Raw genomic sequence first — 9,994 nt, 5'->3', positions numbered from 1 at the left:
TAGTTTATAATAAGGTTAGGGTGAGGGAGGATATGGAGGGTTAGTTGATAATAAGGTTAGGGTGAGGGGGTATAAGGAGGAGTTAGTTTATAATAAGGTTAGGGTGAGGGGGTATAAGGCGGGGTTAGTTTATAATAAGGTTAGGGTGAGGAGGTATATGGAGGGGTTAGTTTATAATAAGGTTAGGGTGAGGTGGTATAAGGTGGGGTTAGTTTATAATAAGGTTAGGGTGAGGGGGTATAAGGAGGGAGTTAGTTTATAATAAGGTTAGGTGAGGGGTATAAGGAGGGGTTAGTTTATAATAAGGTTAGGGTGAGGGGTATATGGAGGAGTTAGTGTATAATAAGGTTAGGGTGAGGGGGTATAAGGAGGGTTAGTTTATAATAAGGTTAGGGTGAGGAGGTATATGGAGGAGTTAGTTTATAATAAGGTTAGGGTGAGGAGGTATATGGAGGAGTTAGTTTATAATAAGGTTAGGGTGAGGAGGCCTTATGGAGGAGTTAGTTTATAATAAGGTTAGGGTGAGGAGGTATATGGAGGAGTTAGTTTATAATAAGGTTAGGGGTATATGGAGGGGTAGTTTATAATAAGGTTAGGGTGAGGGGAGGATATAAGGAGGAGTTAGTTTATAATAAGGTTAGGTGAGGGGTATAAGGAGGGGTTAGTTTATAATAAGGTTAGGGTGAGGGGGTATAAGGGAGGGTTAGTGTATAATAAGGTTAGGGTGAGGGGTATATGGAGGTTAGTTTATAATAAGGTTAGGGTGAGGGGTATAAGGCGGGGTTAGTTTATAATAAGGTTAGGGTGAGGGGGTATAAGGAGGAGTTAGTTTATAATAAGGTTAGGGTGAGGGGGTATATGGAGGGTTTAGTTTATAATAAGGTTAGGGTGAGGGGTATAAGGAGGAGTTAGTTTATAATAAGGTTAGGGTGAGGGTATATGGAGGGTAGTTTATAATAAGGTTAGGGTGAGGGGTATATGGAGGGTTAGTTTATAATAAGGTTAGGTGAGGGGGTATATGGAGGGGTTAGTTTATAATAAGGTTAGGGTGAGGGGGTATATGGAGGGGTTAGTTTATAATAAGGTTAGGGTGAGGGGGTATATGGAGGGGTTAGTTTATAATAAGGTTAGGGTGAGGGGGTATAAGGAGGGTTAGTTTATAATAAGGTTAGGGTGAGGGGGTATATGGAGGAGTTAGTTTATAATAAGGTTAGGGTGAGGGGGTATAAGGAGGGGTTAGTTTATAATAAGGTTAGGGTGAGGGGGTATAAGGAGGAGTTAGTTTATAATAAGGTTAGGGTGAGGGGGTATAAGGAGGGGTTAGTTTATAATAAGGTTAGGGTGAGGGGGTATAAGGAGGAGTTAGTTTATAATAAGGTTAGGGTGAGGGGGTATATGGAGGGGTTAGTTTATAATAAGGTTAGGGTGAGGGGGTATAAGGAGGGGTTAGTTTATAATAAGGTTAGGGTGAGGGGGTATAAGGAGGAGTTAGTTTATAATAAGGTTAGGGTGAGGAGGTATAAGGAGGGGTTCGTTTATAATAAGGTTAGGGTGAGGGGGTATAAGAAGGAGTTAGTTTATAATAAGGTTAGGGTGAGGAGGTATATGGAGGGGTTAGTTTATAATAAGGTTAGGGTGAGGGGGTATAAGGAGGGGTTAGTTTATAATAAGGTTAGGGGTGAGGGGGTATAAGGAGGGGTTAGTTTATAATAAGGTTAGGGTGAGGAGGTATATGGAGGGGTTAGTTTATAATAAGTTTAGGGTGAGGGGGTATATGGAGGAGTTAGTTTATAATAAGGTTAGGGTGAGGGGGTATATGGAGGGGTTAGTTTATAATAAGGTTAGGGTGAGGGGTATATGGAGGAGTTAGTTTATAATAAGGTTAGGGTGAGGGGTATATGGAGGGGTTAGTTTATAATAAGGTTAGGGTGAGGGGTATATGGAGGAGTTAGTTTATAATAAGGTTAGGGTGAGGGGTATATAGAGGGGTTAGTTTATAATAAGGTTAGGGTGAGGGGGTATAAGGAGGGGTTAGTTTATAATAAGGTTAGGGTGAGGGGTATAAGGAGGGGTTAGTGTATAATAAGGTTAGGGTGAGGGGGTATATGGAGGGTTAGTTTATAATAAGGTTAGGGTGAGGGGTATATGGAGGGGTTAGTTTATAATAAGGTTAGGGTGAGGGGTATATGGAGGTGTTAGTTTATAATAAGGTTAGGGTGAGGGGGTATATGGAGGGTTAGTTTATAATAAGGTTAGGGTGAGGGGTATATGGAGGGGTTAGTTTATAATAAGGTTAGGGTGAGGGGTATATGGAGGGGTTAGTTTATAATAAGGTTAGGGTGAGGGGTTATATGGAGGAGTTAGTTTATAATAAGGTTAGGGTGAGGGGGTATATGGAGGGTTAGTTATAATAAGGTTAGGGTGAGGGGGTATATAGAGGGGTTAGTTTATAATAAGGTTAGGGTGAGGGGGTATAAGGAGGGGTTAGTTTATAATAAGGTTAGGGTGAGGGGGTATATGGAGGGGTTAGTTTATAATAAGGTTAGGGTGAGGGGGTATATGGAGGGGTTAGTTTATAATAAGGTTAGGGTGAGGGGGTATATGGAGGGGTTAGTTTATAATAAGGTTAGGGTGAGGGGGTATATGGAGGGGTTAGTTTATAATAAGGTTAGGGTGAGGGGTATATGGAGGGGTTAGTTTATAATAAGGTTAGGGTGAGGGGGTATATGGAGGGTTAGTTTATAATAAGGTTAGGGTGAGGGGTATATGGAGGGGTTAGTTTATAATAAGGTTAGGGTGAGGGTTATATGGAGGAGTTAGTTTATAATAAGGTTAGGGTGAGGGGTATATGGAGGGTTAGTTTATAATAAGGTTAGGGTGAGGGGGTATATGGAGGGGTTATGTTTATAATAAGGTTAGGGTGAGGGGTATATGGAGGAGTTAGTTTATAATAAGGTTAGCGTGAGGGGGTATATGGAGGAGTTAGTTTATAATAAGGTTAGGGTGAGGAGGTATATAGAGGGGTTAGTTTATAATAAGGTTAGGGTGAGGGGTATATGGAGGGGTAGTTTATAATAAGGTTAGGGTGAGGGGTATATAGAGGGGTTAGTTTATAATAAGGTTAGGGTGAGGGGGTATATGGAGGGGTTAGTTTATAATAAGGTTAGGGTGAGGGGTATATGGAGGAGTTAGTTTATAATAAGGTTAGGGTGAGGGGTATATGGAGGGTTAGTTTATAATAAGGTTAGGATGAGGGGGTATAAGGCGGGGTTAGTTTATAATACGGTTTGGGAGAGGGGTATATGGAGGAGTTAGTTTATAATAAGTTTAGGGTGAGGGGTATAAGGCGGGGTTAGTGTATAATAAGGTTAGGGTGAGGGGTATATGGAGGGGTTAGTTTATAATAAGGTTAGGGTGAGGGGGTATATGGAGGGATAGTTTATAATAAGGTTAGGGTGAGGGGGTATATGGAGGTTTAGTTTATAATAAGGTTAGGGTGAGGATACAGTATAGAGGGGTTAGTTTATAATAAGGTTAGGGTGAGGGTATATGGAGGGTAGTTTATAATAAGGTTAGGGTGAGGGGAATATGGAGGAGTTAGTTTATAATAAGGTTAGGGTGAGGGGTATATGGAGGGATAGTTTATAATAAGGTTAGGATGAGGGGGTGCTGATAAGGAAGGGTTAGTTTATAATACGGTTTGGGATACAGTAGGGGATATAGTGGAGGGATACAGTTTATAATAAGGTTACAGGTGAGGGGATACAGGCGGGGTACAGTAAGTTTATAATAAGGTTAGGGTGAGGAGGGATATGGAGGGATTAGTTTATAATAAGGTTAGGGATACAGTGAGGGGATATATGGAGGGGTTAGGTTATAATAAGGTTAGGGTGAGGGGTATATGGAGGAGTTAGTTTATAATAAGAGGGATACAATAGAGAGGATACAGTAGAGAGGGATACAGGAGAGGATACAGTAGAGAGGATACATTAGAGGGATACAGTAGAGAGGATACAATAAAGAGGATACAGTAGAGAGGATACAATAAAGAGGGATACAGTAGAGAGGGATACAGTAGAGAGGATACAGTAGAGGGATACAGTAGAGAGGGATACAGAATAGGATAATAGTAGATAGGATACAGTAGAGAGGGATACAGTAGAGAGGGATCCAATAAAGAGGGATACAGTAGAGAGGGATACAGTAGAGAGGGATACAGTAGAGAGGGATACAGTAGAGACAGATGCAGTGAGGAGGGATACAGTAGAGAGGAATGGATTGAATAGGATTACAGTAGAGAGGGATAGAGTAGAGAGGGATACAGTAGAGAGGGATACTACAATAAAGAGGGATACAGTAGAGCGGGATACAGTAGAGAGGGATACAGTAGAGAGGGATACAGTAGAGAGGGATACAGTAGAGAGGGATACAGTAGAGAGGGATACAGTAGAGAGGGATACAGTAGAGAGGGATACAGTAGAGAGGGATACAGTAAAGAGGGATACAGTAGATGCAGTGAATGGATTGAATATGGATACATTAGAGGGGATACAGTAGAGAGGGATACAATAAAGAGGGATACAGTAGAGAGGGATACAATAAAGAGGGATACAGTAGAGAGGGATACAGTAGAGAGGGATACAGTAGAGAGGGATACAGTAGAGGGATGCAGTGAAGAGGGATAGAGTAAAGAGGGATAGAGTAAAGAGGGATACAGTAGAGGGGGATACAGTAGAGAGGGATACATTAGAGAGAGATACAGTAGAGAGGGATACAGTAAAAAAGTATAAAGTGAAGAGGGATACAGTAAAGAAGTATAAAGTGAAGAGGGATACAGTAAAACAGTATAAAGTGAAGAGGGAAACAGTAAAGAAGTATAAAGTGAAGAGGGATACAGTAAAGAAGTATAAAGTGAAGAGTGATACAGTAAAGAAGTATAAAGTGAAGTGGGATACAGTAAAGAAGTATAAAGTGAAGAGGGATACAGTAAAGAAGTATAAAGTGAAGAGGATACAGTAAAGAAGTATAAAGTGAAGAGGATACAGTAAAGAAGTATAAAGTGAAGAGGGATACAGTAAAGAAGTATAAAGTGAAGAGGGATACAGTAAAGAAGTATAAAGTGAAGAGGGATACAGTAAAGAAGTATAAAGTGAAGAGGGATACAGTAAAGAAGTATAAAGTGAAGAGGATACTGTAAAGAAGTATAAAGTGAAGAGGATACAGTACAGAAGTATAAAGTGAAGAGGGATACTGTAAAGAAGTATAAAGTGAAGAGGGATACAGTAAAGAAGTATAAAGTGAAGAGGATACAGTAAAGAAGTATAAAGTGAAGAGGGATACAGTACAGAAGTATAAAGTGAAGAGGATGCAGTGAAGAGGGATACAGTAGAAGAGGATATAAAGATTGAAGTGAAGGGATACAGTAGAGAGGGATAAAGTGTAAGAGGATACAGTAAAGAGGGATAAAGTAGAAGGGATACAGTAAAGAGGTATAAAGTGAAGAGGGATACAGTAGAGAAGTATAAAGTAGAGAGGATACAATAGAGGATAAAGTAGAAGAGGGATACAGTAAAGAGGATACAATAAAGAGGGATACAGTAAAGAGGTATAAAGTAAGAGGGATACAGTAAAGAGGGATAAAGTGAGAGGGATACAGTAAAGAGGGATAAAGTGAAGAGGGATACAGTAAGAGAGTATAAAGTGAAGAGGGATACAGTAAAGGGTATAAAGTGAAGAGGGATACAGTAGAGAGGGATACAGTAGAGAGGATACAGTATAGAGGGATACAGTGAAGAGGATACAGTAAAGAAGTATAAAGTGAAGAGGGATACAGTAAGAAGATAAAGTGAAGAGGGATACAGTAAAGAAGGATAAAGTGAAGAGGGATACAGTAAAGGAATACAAAGTGAAGAGGGATACAGTAAATAGGGATACAGTAGAGGGATACAGTGAAGAGTGATACAGTGAAGAGGAATACAGTAAAGAGGGATAAAGTAAAGAGGGATACAGTAAAGAGGGATACAGTGAAGAGGGATACAGTAGAGGGTATAAAGTGAAGAGGATACAGTAAGAGAATATAAAGTGAATATGGATACAGTAAAGAGGGATACAGTAGAAGAGGGATACAATAAAGAAGATAAAGTAGAGGGATACAGTAAAGAGGGATAAAGTGAAGAGGGATACAGTAGAGAGGGATACAGTAGAGAGGGATACATTAGAGAGAGATACAGTAGAGAGGGATACAGTAAAAAAGTATAAAGTGAAGAGGGATACAGTAAAGAAGTATAAAGTGAAGAGGGATACAGTAAAACAGTATAAAGTGAAGAGGGAAACAGTAAAGAAGTATAAAGTGAAGAGGGATACAGTAAAGAAGTATAAAGTGAAGAGTGATACAGTAAAGAAGTATAAAGTGAAGAGGGATACAGTAAAGAAGTATAAAGTGAAGAGGGATACAGTAAAGAAGTATAAAGTGAAGAGGGATACAGTACAGAAGTATAAAGTGAAGAGGGATACAGTAAAGAAGTATAAAGTGAAGAGGGATACAGTAAAGAAGTATAAAGTGAAGAGGGATACAGTAAAGAAGTATAAAGTGAAGTGGGATACAGTAAAGAAGTATAAAGTGAAGAGGGATACAGTAAAGAAGTATAAAGTGAAGAGGGATACAGTAAAGAAGTATAAAGTGAAGAGGGATACAGTAAAGAAGTATAAAGTGAAGAGGGATACAGTAAAGAAGTATAAAGTGAAGAGGGATACAGTACAGAAGTATAAAGTGAAGAGGGATACAGTAAGAGGATAAAGTAGAAGGAATGGATAATAGGGATAAAGTGAAGAGGATACAGTAAAGAAGTATAAAGTAGAAGAGGGATACAATAGAGGGGTACAGTGAAGAGGATACAGTAAGAAGTATAAAGTAAAGAGGGATACAGTAAAGAGGATACAGTGAAGAGGATACAATAAAGAGGTATAAAGTGAAGAGGGATACAGTAGAGAGGGATAAAGTGAAGGGATACAGTAAAGAGAGGATAAAGTGAAGAGGGATACAGTAAAGAGTATAAAGTGAAGAGGATACAGTAAAGAGGGATAAAGTGAAGAGGAATACAGTAAAGAGATAAAGTGAAGAGGGATACAGTAGAGGGATAAGTGAAGAGGGATACAGTAAAGAGGGATACAGTAGAGAGGGATACAGTAAAGAGGATAAGTAGAGAGGGATACAGTAAAGAGGATACAGTAAGGGATACAGTGAAGAGTGATACAGTAGAGAGGGATAGAATAAAGAGGGATAGATTAAAGAGGGATATAGTAGAGAGGATACAGTGAGAGGGATACAGTAAAAAGTATAAAGTGAAGAGGGATACAGTAAAACAGTATAAAGTGAAGAGGGATACAGTAAAGAAGTATAAAGTGAAGAGGGATACAGTAAAGAAGTATAAAGTGAAGAGGATACAGTAAAAAAGTATAAAAGTGAAGAGGGATACAGTAAAGAAGTATAAAGTGAAGAGGGATACAGTAAAGAAGTATAAAGTGAAGAGGGATACAGTAAAGAAGTATAAAGTGAAGAGGGATACAGTAAAGAAGTATAAAGTGAAGAGGGATACAGTAAAGAAGTATAAAGTGAAGAGGGATACAGTAAAGAAGTATAAAGTGAAGAGGGATACAGTAAAGAAGTATAAAGTGAAGAGGGATACAGTAAAGAAGTATAAAGTGAAGAGGGATACAGTAAAGAAGTATAAAGTGAAGAGGGATACAGTAAAGAAGTATAAAGTGAAGAGGGATACACTAAAGAAGTATAAAGTGAAGAGGGATACAGTATAGAAGTATAAAGTGAAGCGGGATACAGTAGAGAAGTATAAAGTGAAGAGGGATACAGTAAAGAAGTATAAAGTGAAGAGGGATACAGTAAAGAAGTATAAAGTGAAGAGGGATACAGTAAAGAGGGAAACAGTAAAGAGGGATACAGTAAAGAAGTATAAAGTGAAGAGGGATACAGTAAAGAAGTATAAAGTGAAGAGGGATACAGTAAAGAAGTATAAAGTGAAGAGGGATACACTAAAGAAGTATAAAGTGAAGAGGGATACAGTATAGAAGTATAAAGTGAAGCGGGATACAGTAGAGAGGGAAACAGTAAAGAGGGATACAGTAAAGAAGTATAAAGTGAAGAGGGATACAGTATAGAAGTATAAAGTGAAGCGGGATACAGTAGAGAGGGAAACAGTAAAGAGGGATACAGTAAAGAAGTATAAAGTGAAGAGGGATACAGTAGAGAAGTATAAAGTGAAGAGGGATACAGTACAGAAGTATAAAGTGAAGAGGGATACAGTAGAGAGGGAAACAGTGGAGAAGGATAAAGCGCAGTGGACAGTAAATTAATATTGTGAGACACTGACTTGTTGCTACTGATGTCTTTGATTGTTATTGTGACTTTGTGTGTGTGTGTGTGTGTGTGTGTGTGTGTGTGTGTGTGTGTGTGTGTGTGTGTGTGTGTGTGTGTGTGTGTGTGTGTGTGTGTGTGTGTGTGTGTGTGTGTGTGTGTGGCCATAACAGCTGTGTGTGTGAGCACAGTCAGCGCAAATAAAATTTAATTTGTTACATGCACAGAATACAACAGGTGTAGACTTACAAGCCCTTAACCAGCAATGCAGTTAAAAAAAAATTTAGTTGTAAAATATTTACTTAATAAACTAAAGTTAAAAAAAATTGAATCAATCAAAAAAGTTGCAAAATAAATTTACTTAACAATAATGAGTCAATGTGCGGCGGTACAAGTTAGTCGAGGTAATTTGTAAAGTGACTATGCATAGATAATAAACAGCGAGTAACAGCAGTGTAAAAATAAGGGGGGGTCAAAGGGGGAGGGGGGAGGGGGTCAAATAGTCCAGGTGGCCATTTGATTAGTTGTTCAGCAGTCTTATGACTTGCGTGACTGGAGTCTTTGACAATTTTGTGGGCCTTCCTCTGACACTGGCTAGTATATAGGTCCTGAATGTCAGGAAGCTTAGCCCCAGTGATTTACTGGGCTGTACGTACTACCATCTGTAGCGCCTTACGGTCAGATGCCGATCAGTTGCCATACCAGGAGACCCATGCTAAATCTTTTCAATCTCCTGAGGGGGAAAAGGTGTTGTCGTTCCCTCTTTACAACTGCCCTGTTGTGTTTGGACCATGATAGTCTGTTGGTGATGTGGACACTAAGGAACTTGAAACTCTCGACCCGCTCCACTTCAGCCCTTTCGACGTTAACGGGGGCCTGTTCGGCCCACCTTTTCCTATAGTCCACGATCATCTCCTTTGTGTTGCTCACATTGAGGGAGAGGTTGTTGTCCTGGCAGTCTCTGACCTCCTCCCTCTTGGCTGTCTCATCGTTGTCGGGGATCAGGCCTACCACTGTGGTGTCGTCAGCAAACTTAATGATGGTGTTGGAGTCGTGCTTGGCCACACAGTCGTGGGTGAACAGGGAGTACATGTGGGGGCTAAGCATGCACCCCTGAGGGGTCCCAATGTTGAGGATCAGCTTGGCAGATGTGTTGTTGCGTACCCTTACCACCTGGGAGGCCTGTCAGGAAGTCCAGGATCCAGTTGCAGAGGGAGGTGTTTAGTCCCAGGGTCCTTAGCTTAGTGATGAGCTTAGTGGGCACTATGGTGTTGAACGCTGAGCTGTAGTCAATTATTAATATTTTTTTAATTTCACCTTTATTTAATCAGGTAGGCCAGTTAAGAACAAGATCTCATTTACAACTGCGACCTGGCCAAGATGAAGCAAAGCAGTGCGACACAAACAACAACACAGAGTTACACATGGAATAAACAAACATACAATCAATAATACAGTAGAAAAAGTCTATATACAGTTTGTGCAAATGGCGTGAGGAGGTAAGGCAATAAATAGGCCATAGTAGCAAAGTAATTACAATTAAGCAAATTAACACTGGAGTGATAGATGTGCAGATGATGATGTGCAAGTAGAAATACTGGTGTGCAAAAGAGCAAAAAGTAAATG

Source organism: Oncorhynchus keta, chromosome 32, assembly GCF_023373465.1.
Source record: "Oncorhynchus keta strain PuntledgeMale-10-30-2019 chromosome 32, Oket_V2, whole genome shotgun sequence".
Lineage (NCBI taxonomy): Eukaryota > Metazoa > Chordata > Actinopteri > Salmoniformes > Salmonidae > Oncorhynchus > Oncorhynchus keta.
This window is presented reverse-complemented; position numbering follows the sequence as displayed.